General features: G+C 34.4%; 1 pseudogene; it reads left to right on the top strand.

Moving 5' to 3' along the window:
* The first annotated feature begins 24 nt into the window (after window positions 1-24).
* On the top strand, window positions 25-9,439 carry LOC132168735 (esterase-like; annotated as a pseudogene).
* Window positions 9,440-12,398: the final 2,959 nt, after the last annotated feature.

Raw genomic sequence — 12,398 nt, 5'->3', positions numbered from 1 at the left:
AATGGTTGAAGTGGTAAGCGTTACATGGACTACCATAAAAGCTATAATATCTCTAATAATACTCCTTTAAAATTTGAAGTGGAAAAAGTTGTATTGACCATGCTTTCAGGTAGGTGTTATTATTATTTTTTAGGGTTAAATTCACTTTACCCCCCTAATTTTCAGAAAATTTTCAATTCGAAACCTAATGTTTAACAATGTATCTCCCTAATGTGTCAAAAATCTTCAATTCAAATCCTCCATTACTAATTTTAGTCTAATTTGACAGAAATAATCTCACGTGCGTCTCACATGGGATTTTGATGCTCTCTATTCCAATTTAGCCCTCATTAAAATCTATGAAATTACATAATTACCCTCAATTTAATAGGTTTTAATGTGGGTAATTACATAATTTTATAGATTTAGTAAGGGCAAAATTAGAATAGATGGCATCAAAATCTCACATGAGACGCACGTGGGATAATTTTTGTCAAATTAGACTGAAATTAGTAACGGAGGGTCTGAATTGAAAATTTTTGAAACATTAGGGGGGTACATTGCCAATTTTTAAATAGGGTTAAATACCTCAAAACCCCCTAGGGTTTAGCAACTTTATTTTTTCCCCCCTGAGGTTTCATTTTTATCACAGGAGGTCCCTGTGGTTTATCACAGGAGGTCCCTGTGGTTTTGGGTAAAGTCCACATACCCCCCTCAAACTACCACCCAATTGACAATGTCCCCCCCAAACTTTTAATTGCGACAATGTACCCCCCAAACTACCAAAATATTGTCAATATTCCTCCTAAAGCTAGCAAAAAGATCAAAATGCCCCTATATATTTATCAATATGACAAAAATACCCCTAAAATTCAAAAAAAAATTAAAACGAAAATTTTAGTTTTTAAACCGAAATTTTTATTTTTTTAAAAAAAAATCAATTTTTATTTTTTTAGATTTTTTTAAAATATGTTTTAAAAAAACGAAAATTTTATTTTTTTTTAAACGAAAAATATTTTATTTTTTTTTAAACGGAAATTTTATTTAAAAATTATAAAAGAAAACATTTTTTTAAAAAAACAAAAAAAACAAACGAAAATTTTTCAATTTTTATTCAAAAAAAAAATGAAAATTTTTTAATTTTTTTTTCTAATAAAAAGATTTTTTATTTTATTTTATTTTACTAAGGGTAGTTTCGTCAATAAGGGGGACATTGACAATGTTTTGGTAGTTTGAGGGGTACATTGTCGCAATTTAAAGTTTGGGGGGGACATTGTCAATTGGGTGGTAGTTTGATGGGGGTATGTGGACTTTCCCCTTTATTTTTTTAATCAATTTCGGTTTATAAGACAATTGGGCCTTAATGGGTAATGGACATGTATAGGGTTTTTAATTTGGAGGTGATTGATGTGATATAAAGTAGATAGAAGTTTTGAATTTTTTGTATGAAATTTTTTTTTTTTTTTTTTGTTTAAATAGCAATAAAAATTTATTAATATGGTATAAAAAATAAAAATGTTGAAAAATTATTTATTTTATTTTATTTTTTTAAAATGAGATTTGTAGACCTTTGCCAAACATGGCCTCAAATATTTTAGAAGGCCCTTGAGATGAAAGAAAAATCCTCAGATACAACAATTTTTTTCTTATTGGAGACTGTTGCAGGGATTTTAACAGGATCCTTTGGGTCAAAAAACTAATCAAGTACAATCTTTTCCACTGTGCTTGTGGGACACTGTTGCAATCTTTTCCACATGACATGATTTCAACCCAATAAAAGCAATGGCAAAAAAAAAAAAAAAAAAGTCTACATAATCTCCTCAAGCTATTACTTAATTGATAATGTCTTTTTCAAATTACCAAAAATTGTCAATGTTCCCCCAATGACGAAATTACCTTTAGTAAAATTAAAAAAAAAACTAAAACTTCTAGAAAAAACCTAAAACTAACAAAAAAAAAAAAAAATCCAAACGTTGGCCCAATTTTTTTATTTTTTTTAAATCAATTTTATAAGAAAAAAATTTTTAAAATTTCGATTTTTTTTTTTTATAAAAATTGAAAATTTTCGTTTTTTTTTTTTTGTTTTATAATTTTATTTAAATAAAAATTTACGTTTAAAAAAATAAAATTTTTGTTTAATAAAATGAAATTTTTTTGTTTTTTTAAACTAAATAAAAAAATAGTTTTTTTTTAATAAAAATTTCAGTTTAATTTTTTTTTAAAAAAAAAATTATAGGGGTATTTTTGTCTTATTGAGAAATCTATAGGGGCATTTTTGTCTTATTGCTAGTCTTGTGGGGACATTGTCAATGTTTGGGTAGTTTGGAGAGGACATTGTCACAATTGAAAGTTTGGGGAGAACATTGTCAATTGGGTGGTAGTTTGAAGGGGGTATGTGGACTTTACCAAAAAAAAAAAAAAAGTTTGTTTGTTAAAATTAGCTTTTTCCTTTTTCTTTTTTTTTTTTGGTTTTTTTTTGTTTTACCCGTTTTCTCTTTCTAAAATAAAAACATTAATTAACAACTTTAAATACAAAATATTTAAAACTATTTTTACTTTTATGCTAAATCGAAACACTTTTCTTCTTTAAAAAAATAAAACACATTAACAAACGGAACCATTAATGTACTTGTAGAAAACTGAACCTTCCCTTCAAGTTTAATTTATTGAGTTGAATTGTGTTGCTTTCTTTCTTCTTTCCATTATACTCTCTCACAGCTGCTACTTTCTACTAGATTTATGGCGTATGATAGACTAAGACTACCATTTAATCTTAGCCCTCCTTCAAGAGATTAACCTAGTAGCTGGTAGTGGTGTACGGTCACAATTTTCTAGGGGTTTCATAGTGAGCTATATATGAACCTCCGTTATTAAGGGCCTGGGCCATGCTAAAATAACATTGGCTCATCTCTCGTGCCTGCCATTGAAGCAAGCACTGTCAAAAGGGACAAATCTTGCAGTCTAGACCTATTGTCTCCTTATCACTTGGCCTACCCTCTTAGTTATTGGGGCCTCAAATTAGTTTCTTCTTTTTTTTTTTTTTTTTTTTGATGAATAATTCTCATTTCCTTACATTATTAAATTACATAGATGTAACCCTTCGACCTTGATTGTGTGGTTACAGCAAAAGGTGTTGGTCTCCTGTATCTGAGCACATATCTTGATTCTCTAGAGACCAACTTTAAGTACGGTGCAAATTTTGCTACGGCTGCCTCCACAATTAGGTTGCCGGAAAGAATTATACCCGGAGGTGGATTTAGTCCATTCTATCTCAACATCCAACACTCACAATTTGTGCAGTTCAAATCCAAATCACAAACTATAAGGGAAAAAAGGTAAATTAGTTCTATCCTCACCCTACTTTCTCCATACTAGATTGAAGGAATTTTCTCCGATTCTATTTGAGTAATATTATATATTACACCCTTATTTTACTTGTATTTTAATATGTTGATAGGATGGTATTCATCAGCTATTGTGATGACGTGGTAGTGCTAATTAGTCAATGGTTTTTTATTTTTAAAACAAGGATTGATCCAACAGGGTGAGATAATAGTAAGATAAAAGTATGTCTCTAGCATGAGTAATAAAACATGTTGATGCAACAGTCATAATTAACCTTTGGATCAGTCATTGTTAAAAAAAAGAAAAATTCAAGGGTTGGTTAGGACTAATATGTCAGCATTATATGATAGTTATGCGATAAAAATGCAATTGTTGTCATTACTCTTTTTAAAAATGCTTAAAAACGCATGTAAGAATCACATAAATTTTGAACGCATTAATTTAATAAATTAGATAAGAAAATTTTGGAGAAAAACTTTATCAATTTAGTTGTTGAGGGTTGTTGAGGGTGCTTATATATAAACATGTATATTATCAACTACCTTTCCGCATTAAGCATGGCCTTTGTTTTTCTGGCAGGATGAATATATGCAAATTTAATGCCCGAGAGTGAATATTTTCTGTTGTGCAAAAAACACACGATCACAATTACGGCTAAATAAAGTGAGAGCAATCACACACAAGATAACACCAAGATTTAAGTGGTTCCCTCAATGTGAGGTACATCCACTGGCAGAGGCGATCACGAAGAAATTCACTATGAAAGATGGAGTACAAAAATATAGTAGAGAAAAAAAATCACTCAGACCCAAAACCCCAATACACCCAAATCTCACTATCACACAATAGAGATTATTCTCAAAAAGGGAGAAAACAAAAGACAGGAATACTAACTCTTCTTCTTTTGCTGGGATACGATGGCGGTTGGTCTCTATTTCTTTTTCTCTTTCTCACTATGCGGCTTCACAAGGCTTCTTTTTCTTTCTCTCTTGCTATTCTCCGTTGCCAAGAAAAAAGAAAACAGAACCTAAACTCACTGTCTTGCCCACATCCAAAATTCCAAGGCTGCGGCGCTAGTGTTGTGAGGCCTCTCAAACAGCAGCCCACAAATTCACTTGTGCAGCTCTGTTGATGTTTTTCGCACACCCTATTCACGCACAAAACTTTGGCTTTATACATGGGCAAAGTCGGTGCACTCCAATTCTCCTAATACAAGTCATTCTTGGATTCCATATAAGACAAAAACTATAAAGCCTTTTACAAGAAAGACTTGTACACCACGTGAGCCCCACACACTCCAACTTAGAGAAGGATTTGGAGAGCTAGTCTCCCACGGCAGTACCCATAAACCAATAAAGCAAGACATGGGCCCATAACTAAATTGAGGGTTGAAAAGTCACATAGTCAATAATCTCCACCTTAACTTGAAACCCATCAAGTCGCAATAAAACGAATCTCCTTCTGATGCCTCCGCCCAAGCCCCTAAGGGCTATCACAATCCACAAGTGACACTCAAGTCCAAGCACTTCTTGAACTTGAGCATAGGACCTGGTTTAGACAGACTACCATGCTTCTCTGCCAGTCCTCTTAGCCACACAACTTTCTCTGTTGGCTCTTTCTTTCTGTAGACGCATCTGCACCCTTTAGCCTTCTTTGCCTTGAGCAATTATGTCGATTCCCAAGCTTTACCTTTCTGTAGTAACTCCACCTCTGTCGACATGCCATTCTGAACAGACGATGAGACTCCACTACCAGCTGTTAGAGCAAAGGAAACTATGTCCTCAAATCCATACCTCTCCGGTGCTTTTCGATCACGTTTCTCTCTGCCTCTTGCTAAAGAATAAGGCTCTTCTCGGTGCTCTGAATCTCTTGACGATTCTTCGTCATCACATATGTCCTTGAGTGAATACTTTTCATCAAGCTCCACCTCCACGACCTGTTTCCCTTTCTGGCTCTCAGTCGATGCTTCACTCTCACTCTTTCTTAACATATAGGCCTCATCAAATACCACGTCTCTGCTAACAATCTTCTTCTTTGAGACTGGATCCCAGAGCCTATAGCCTTTAACACCAGATTCCAAACCAAAACAAATACATTTTCTTGACTTTGAATCTAACTTTGATCGTTCTCCACTCTGCACATGAACGTATGTCGGACAACCAAATATTCTCAACATAGAATAATCAACCAGTTTACCTGACCATACTTCCTCTGGAATTTTGAAGTCAATCCCAGCGGCTGGAGATCGGTTGGTGACGAAGCATGCATAATTAACTGCCTCAGCCCAGAAACTCTTTGGCAATCCTGCACTTAACCTCATACATCTCGCCTTTTCCAACAATGTTCTGTTCATCCTTTCGGCAACTCCGTTTTGCTGTGGAGTCCCTCTCACTGTGAAGTGACGAGTAATGCCTTCTGTTTTGCAGAATTCCAAGAATGCAGTGTCTTTGTACTCTAACCCATTGTCGGATCTCAGATACTTTACTCTTCTTCCAGTCTGATTTTCCACCTGCGCCTTCCACTGCTTGAAGATGGTGAAAACCTCTGACTTGTGCTTCATAAAATACACCCAGACCTTTCTTGAGAAATCATCAATAAAACTAACAAAATAATGTGCACCTCCGTTTGATGGCACCGCCACTGGTCCCCAAACATCTGAGTGAACATAGTCGAGAACACCTTTGCTAGTATAAGATGCCACCTTAAAGCTGACTCTTCGTTGCTTCCCATATAGACAGTACTTGCAGAAACCCAATTTACATGACTTCACACCTTTTAACAAATTCCTCTTGTGAAGCTCAAACATACTACGCTCGCCTAAATGCCCAAGCCGCATATACCACAAAACTGTGTTATCATCATTTGGTTCTGCTGAGGTGGACACTGCAGCTCCACCTGTAACTGTATCCCCGAGTAACTTATACAAATTGCCAATTTTCTTGCCTTTCATTATCACTATAGCACCTTTAGTTATTTTCATAACTCCATCTTTGGCTGAATAACCATAGCCCAAAGAATCTAATGTGCCTAATGAGATCAAATTTTTCTTAAGGTCGGGAACATATCTAACATTAGTGAGTATCCTGACAATCCCATCAAACATCCTGACTTTTATGGTACCTAGTCCAATGGCCTTACACCTAGCATCATTGCCCATTAGCACTGTACCCGCATTACAGGATTTAAATGTGTCGAACCACTGCCTATTCGGACACATATGATATGAACAAGCAGAATCCAAAACCCAAGAGTCTATGAGAGAATTTTTACCTGAGGAAACTGAAAGAACATCTGCGCTAACCTCGCTATCATCAGACTCACCATCGGCCACACTGATTGAATCTCCAGAACCTTGTCTCTTCTTATCTTCAAGATCTTGTTTCATTAGCCTGCAAAATTTTCTGTAGTGCCCTTTCTTATGACAATAATAGCACTCCACATCTTTTGCATCTGACCAAGATTCTCCACTCTGTGCCGATCGTGACATAGACCGATACTGCTTACCTCTGCCATTCTTCCCCTTAAACTTATCTTTTCCACGCTTTGGCTCAAACCGTGCCACAAGCCCATCAGCCTGATCATTGATAGGTTTTCTTCGCGTCTCATGTGACAAGAGAGATCCTGTTACCTCTTCAAACGCCAGAGTCTCTTTCCCATATAACAATGTTGTAACCAGGTGATCATAAGAAGGGGGAAGCGATGCCAACAGAAGTATCGCTTTATCTTCTTCTCCAATCTTCACTGCAAAATTCAACAATTGTGTATTCAACATGTTGAACTTGTTGAGATGCTCCAGCAGATCTGTATTTTCCTCCATCTGTAAACCATATAGCTGCTTCTTCACGTACAGCTTATTCGTCAAATTCTTCGCCATATACAAACTCTCCAATTTCTGCCAAATTGATTCTGCCTTTTCTTCATCAATAACATTGTGAATGACTTCATCTGACAAATTAAGACGGATCGCACTGGCAGCCTTCGCATCCATCTCTTCCCAAACATCATTCTCCATCTTTTCGGGTTTCTTCGCCTTTCCTAATAATGCCTTGTGAACTCCTTGCTGAATCAGCAAATCCTTCATCCTTCTCTGCCAAAGAGAGAAATTATTCTTCCCATTAAACTTCTCCACTTCAAACTTGGTACTCGCCATATTTGCCGTCAATTTGATTTCTCGAACCTAAGCTCTGATACCACTTGTTGTGCAAAAAACACACGATCACAATTACGGCTAAATAAAGTGAGAGCAATCACACACAAGATAACACCAAGATTTAAGTGGTTCCCTCAATGTGAGGTACATTCACTGGCAGAGGCGATCACGAAGAAATTCACTATGAAAGATGGAGTACAAAAATATAGTAGAGAAAAAAAATCACTCAGACCCAAAACCCCAATACACCCAAATCTCACTATCACACAATAGAGATTATTCTCAAAAAAGGAGAAAACAAAAGACAGGAATACTAACTCTTCTTCTTTTGCTGGGATACGATGGCGGTTGGTCTCTATTTCTTTTTCTCTTTCTCACTATGCGGCTTCACAAGGCTTCTTTTTCTTTCTCTCTTGCTATTCTCCGTTGCCAAGAAAAAAGAAAACAGAACCTAAACTCACTGTCTTGCCCATATCCAAAACCCAAGGCTGCGGCGCTAGTGTTGTGAGGCCTCTCAAACAGCAGCCCACAAATTCACTTGTGCAGCTCTGTTGATGTTTTTCGCACACCCTATTCACGCACAAAACTTTGGCTTTATACATGGGCAAAGTCGGTGCACTCCAATTCTCCTAATACAAGTCATTCTTGGATTCCATATAAGACAAAAACTATAAAGCCTTTTACAAGAAAGACTTGTACACCACGTGAGCCCCACACACTCCAACTTAGAGAAGGATTTGGAGAGCTAGTCTCCCACGGCAGTACCCATAAACCAATAAAGCAAGACATGGGCCCATAACTAAATTGAGGGTTGAAAAGTCACATAGTCAATATTTTCCAAAAGCTTTATAAACATTCGATATCGGCCAGAATGTTCTTAGTGAAGGATTCTTTAGTAACATGACTATAGAGGAAGTCAATGCTTCTGTCCCCGATATAGTCAACAAATTCTCTACTAATGTTACGGTAAAGTAAGACTATGATTAATCATTCATAATGGGCTGCCTTGGGGTACCCCTATTACCCATTGCCCTGTCCGATTTCCAAAGAATTCAGGCAGGGGAAGAAAGAGAGGAATGTGGGTTTTCGGGTGATCAACTAGGTCTTCAGGTTTATTGGGGTGTGGAACCGATCGACCTATTTGGCAGTACTTTTGGACCTTTACTTTTTCTCTCATTTTCTGTTTGAATTCAAACAGGAAATTCCGATCTATTACTCATAGGAAAAATATTTACTTTTTAAGGCTTAATTAAAATATATATATATATATATATATATATATATATATATATATATATATATATATATATATAATGAGGTAACTGGATTTTGTTTTACATTGACATCATCGATGTAGGAAATATATGATTTGGGAGGTTGATCATTTTGGATCCACAACACAGGACCAATTGGTTGCCTTCCCTATATCTTGACCAATTTTCCAACAGCTGAAAGGGACAACTTTGGTTGCGCAAAGCCCTATAATTATGTTGCTCAATATTTCAACTACAAGTTGAAGGAGGCCATAGTTCAGCTCAGGATTAGTCTTACTTTAGTTGCAATTACACATGTCGACGTCTACTCTGCAAAGTACTCTCTATTCTGTGAACCAAACAAATATGGTAAGCGTTACGTGAAAATCACGTGCTTTAAAAATAGACGTTAAGAATTCTCAAGTTTATAATTTTGGTTGGAAATATATATGCAGGATTTGAGCTTCCACTTGTTGCTTGTTGTGGGTATGGAGGGAAGTACAACTATAGCACTAGTGTTGGGTGTGGAGGAACAATCACAGTGAATGGAAGCCAAATATTCGTGGGTTCATGTGAACGCTTATCAGTCAGAGTAAATTGGGATGGAGGTCACTATACCAAGACTGCTAATAAGTTTGTTTTCAACCAAATTTCAACCATAGCCTTTTCAGATCCACCTATACCCTTGACAATGGCATGTCATCGTGTTTAGGAAAATGCCCCCACTCAAAAATAAATAAAATAAAATGCCCTTGCATGTGGCATCATATTTAAAAGATTGATATTAAATATTATCAATATAAATTGTTTAGTTATTATATATATTAATGTCTAATAATTGTAAACCTAGCGCAAGCTGTAATACTCATTTCAAGATTATTAAAATGGAAAATGCTTAGGTATTATAATTTTTTTATAACCTTACATGATCGTATTTTAATGGCAAAAAAAGCTAAGAACCAAAATTTGATAGAGAAATCTAATTGCTTATTGTTCTGGAAATAACTATTCGAATCATGGAGATGGTCATATGGGATAGAATCATAGAATGGACCACTGTGAATGTCGGATTCGGATTTATGGTGATACGGTCCTAAATGCCTCACATGACTTAATAATACTAACTCATAAACATAAATTAATCCAACTCTTACTATACTAATTCCAACTCTCTTGACTCTCTTGGCGAGTCCCTACTAGGTCCCAATCAGATTCTGATGATGTCTTGACTAGGTCCCGAGTAGGTGCCAATCAGGTCCTAACCGGGTTCGGGTTGAGACCCTGTGAAGTCCTAACGGGGTCCTGACAATGTCACAACTAGATCTATCAATTTGAGAATGAGATGCTCAAACTCGAAAAATGGTTTATAGTTTTAAAAAATAAAAATCATTTTTCAGAAATTAAATAAGCTTTTTCAGTCAAACCAAAAATATTTTTGGTTAACTATTATTTTCTGTTGCATTAAACACTTGAAAAATACGAAAAACATTATTTTTCAAAAAATCATTTTAGGCCGAAAGATACAGAGATTATGTTACTTATTTAACAAAAATAACGCATTCCAAATTCAAATTTTAAATAAAAACTAGAAACAGTATGGAATGCCAACAGAATTGACAAGATAACGTTTGTTTTCCTTGCATTCTCGGAAAGTCTTTAATTGCGGTGATTCGGTGATTCGGTGACAGAGACTTGGATTCCTCAAGGTAAATTAATATTAGGTGTGTCATTCTTGGTCTTATTATTGATTTTTTTTTATTAAAAAAATTGGTGTGGGTTAATTTATTAATGTTGAGCTCTGTTTATAAAAATTGAGATTGTTTTTTTTTAATTTTTTAATTTTCATGTTTACTTTTTTATTTTCCTTCCTTTTCCTGTTGAATTGTTTTTTTTTAAAAAAAATTAAATAATAATGCATGAAAAAAAGAAAAAAAAAGTAAAATCTACATACCCCTCTCAAATTACCACCCAATTGACAATGTCCCCCCAAACTTTCAATTACGACAATGTACTCCCTAAACTACCAAAACATTGTCAATGTCCCCCTCATTGACGAAACTACCCTTAGTAAAATTTTTTAAAAAAAATGCTAAAATTTATGAAAAAACCTAAAATAAAATATAAAAAAAAATCTTTTTATTAGAAAAAAATTAAAAAATTTTGATTTTTTTTTTTTATAAAAATTGAAAATTTTTTGTTTGTTTTTTTGTTTTCTTAAAAAAATGTTTTCTTTTATAATTTTTAAATAAAAATTTCCGCTTAAAAAAAAATTAAAATATTTTCGTTTCAAAAAATAAAATTTTCATTTTTTAAAACATATTTTTTAAAAATATAAAAAAATAAAAAAAAATGATTTTTTTAAATAAAAATTTCTGTTTAAAAAAAATCGTTTAAAAATTAAAATAATCTTTTTACAAAAATTAAAATTTTCGTTTTATTTTTTATTTTTTAATTTTAGGGGTATTTTTTTCATATTGATAAATATATAAGGGCATTTTAATCTTTTTGCTAGCTTTGGGATGGACATTGACAATGTTTTGGTAGTTTGAGGGGTAGATTGTCGCAATTGAAAGTTTGGGAGGAACATTGTCAATTAGGTGGTAGTTTGAGGAGGGTATGTAGACTTTACCAAAAAAAAAAAAAAGTGCTTAACCCGGGTTATAGGACACAGTACTCTCCCCTTTTCTTACGGTCAGAAACATTGAATCTTGAACAGATAATTTCACAATTTCATCCCATTCCTTTCTTTTAATTTGAAAATTTTATTCACTTGAATTTGTGGACGAATATTATTCCAGATTTTGTTCATCCTTAGTTTTGTTAAATTATCAATTATTCCAAAAGTTTAAGTTGATAGAAAGAAATAAATTTAATTACTTGATCATTACTTTAACACTCTTCATGTGTGAGCTCAAATTTCATTTTAATAGGTAATGCCTAACACGTGAAATATTTAATTTAAATAGGGGTCATTTGACAGAGTCAATATTCAAACTTATGATCTTTGCCCTTGTTGGTGTATGACTTGAATGTGGCCCATCCGTTGGACTACTTATCCTAGTAGGAGAAGTAGCCGACTTATTTCTCCTCCTCCAATAGGTTTTGTTTTATCCTTTTACTTCTCAATCAAGGAGAAGTTGTTTGGTCGGCTATACACCTTATATAAGGAGCAGGCTGCCACATAGTGAAAGCGGGAGAAAAATTAGAAGCCACACATTTCATTATGATTTTCTCACTTTGTTGTGCCTTATGGAACTTAGAGAAGAAGAGAGTTTTAATTACGACTACGATTAATCATTCATAATGGGATAGCCATATTACTCATTTCCCTGTCCAATTTCCAAAGAATTCAGGCTGGGAAAGAAAGAGAGGAATGCGGGTTCTCGGGTGTTTGAGTAGGTCTTCAGGTTTCTTGGGGTGTGGGACGGACCTACTCGGACAGTAATCTTGGAACTTTACCTTCTCTCTCATTTTCTGTTTGAATTTTCTAGAATTGAACCTGAAAATCCCGACCTATTACTCCTAGGACAAATATTTACTTTTTAAGGCTTAATTAAGAAATAATATTTAAAATGAGGTAACTGGGTTTTGTTTTATGATGATGTAGGCAATATATGATTTGGGAGGTAGATCATTTTGGATCCACAACATAAGACCAATTGGTTGCCTTC

This window comes from Corylus avellana, chromosome 2 (genome assembly GCF_965113065.1).
Source record: "Corylus avellana chromosome 2, dhCorAvel1.hap1.2, whole genome shotgun sequence".
Lineage (NCBI taxonomy): Eukaryota > Viridiplantae > Streptophyta > Magnoliopsida > Fagales > Betulaceae > Corylus > Corylus avellana.
The sequence above is the reverse complement of the archived record's forward strand: the minus strand, read 5'-3'. Positions and strand labels throughout refer to the sequence as shown.